Source organism: Bos indicus, chromosome 15 (assembly GCF_029378745.1).
Source record: "Bos indicus isolate NIAB-ARS_2022 breed Sahiwal x Tharparkar chromosome 15, NIAB-ARS_B.indTharparkar_mat_pri_1.0, whole genome shotgun sequence".
NCBI lineage: Eukaryota > Metazoa > Chordata > Mammalia > Artiodactyla > Bovidae > Bos > Bos indicus.
In genome coordinates this window covers 30,311,516-30,313,733 of record NC_091774.1, presented here as the reverse complement: position 1 = coordinate 30,313,733, position 2,218 = coordinate 30,311,516, and positions in this window count along the sequence as shown.

Genomic DNA, 2,218 nt, shown 5'->3' with positions numbered 1-2,218 from the left:
GCTGATAAGTGATGGACTCTTGATTTGGGAGAGGTCCGAACCCAGGAAGCGCTCCTAGCCTATCAGTGGCCAGATATTTTACTGCTTCAACCAGGCTGTAAATTCCAAGTTCTAGAAAAAGTAAACTACCTGTTCTAGAAAAAGTAAACTACCTACTTTTTACTCAATTCTGTTTTTAAAAAAGGCCAGAATAGTACTTACTTTGAACACGATATTCCTCATCTGGATTCACTGACATTTTAACTTTTTGCCACATTTGTTTATGTATACACTTTACTCTTTGGGGTGAAACGTTTAGGGGGTGAGGCGTCCTATTACCACTTCTGAACACCTCAGCGTGTTTCTCCCATGTAACCACAACCCTGGCTTCACACGGAGGAAATCACCTCTAACAGACGTCTCTCTAAATGGTCTGTTTTTTAACTGCTGGTATGGGCACCCTGGTGGTTCTCTATTGACAATTCAGGTCCCTCTACACACCCATGACGAGCCAAGACAGGTCTCCAGCAGAGGCTGAATACAGACAGCACGGTTTGCTCTTAGAGCAGAGTGGCCTATGCCTGGGTAGGGAGTGATCAAGGCCTGGTCCTCATGTGAAACATCTCAACGTGCCCCACTAATACCTGGAAACAGCTGTGTTTACATTAGAAGTGTTCTGTACTGTTTTCAAGACATCACCAGATTAAACTTCTTGGAGGAAGGACCTCCTTGGCACCCCCAGGGACTTGGTTCCTTGGGTTTTCTCTTTTTCTGTTCAGATTTTCCATTTCTATCACCGATCTAGAACTTGGGAAACTTAAGTCTCCACCAGTTGAGCTTAGAGTGTCTTAGTGGGATTTTTCCCAGTAACAACTGCCACCCATGATCCAGACCCTGAGAGATCAAGGCCTCCCTCCCCCTCCGTCTCTGAGACAGTGGCACCTGCTGTCACACCTCCTGGGCCAAGACAGCAGGTATGTCTGGGCATTTCCTGAGTAGGATCGAAAACAACAGTGACTCAAGGCAGAGATTTCTCCCAAACATGCGCTGGCAGGGGCCTGACCTAGGAAAGATAATTTCCCCCAAACCACAAGTGAGCAGGATGACCTTCCAAATGGAAACACCAGGCTTGAGCAAAGTGGATGGCTGAGCCCCTAATCCACGTAAGGTGCTCTACCTCTTCTGTGACCAATTTTTCACGAGAGGTAGAAGTCACCTGTGTGTTTTGTTGTCTTCTACTGGGGAACAGACAGACTATATATAGGTAAGGGCCCCCTCGAGGACGGGGGCTCAGCCCATCCATGCTCCCAGCCCTTCCTTCTGTACTTAACCTGTGGTGCTTTCTCATCCCCCTGGCAACAGGTCCTAGTGCTGCACAGGTCCCCAAACAGCCTATCGCCGTGTTTCCTCACCTGTCAGCTTTGCCTCCTAGCAACTGGGATTGCGGTCCCCATTCTTTGCTGGCATCCCAGCAGGCCTCTCCCTAGAGGAGAAGCTCCCCTTGCTCCTGCTCTTGTGTGACCTTGAACAAGAACCTCCCTCTTTCTGGGCCTTGGTGTCTTATCTTTGAATTAAGGAGACTGGACTGCTACTAGAGCTTCTTAAAGGTCTCAACTCAAATGTTCTCACTCTAAGTCATTTTTTCCCTAAATGCAAGTCCTACCTCTGGTTCCCTGATTCCATTTCCTCGAGTCTATCTGTTTTAAAGGAGCCTGCTCAGAAAATGTGTCCTGCTTTCCGCTGGGGTCACCTTGTCCATGTTCTCATCTTGCCAGGGAGGACATGAGCTCTAGAGACACCTCAAGTCCACCAGCTTGTCGGTGGCAGGGACAGGACACAACTCGGGGATCTTGACTCCCCACCAGCTTTCTTTCCATCTGAGTGCTCTTCCTTTTGGTCAAATAATTGACAGCATTTTTCAGGGCTTTCTGCAGCAAACTGCCCAACCCTGTGTTCAGCTGAGCGGAACAGTAACCTGGGAACTCACTCACTTTACACATTCATACGTGCTAAGTCGCTTCAGTCGTGTCCAACTCTTTGTGACCCTGTGGACTGTAGTCTACCAGGCCCTTCTGTCCATGGGATTCTTACACGTTCATACAGCCAAGAGCAAACCAGCACGATCTGTTGCATACCTGGGCCCACGCACCGCTCTAGAGGCACAAATGAGCACCCGGGCAGGAGATGGGGCAGCAGAGAGAACAGCATTCATAGTCCAAGCAAAGTATTTCATTTCTCT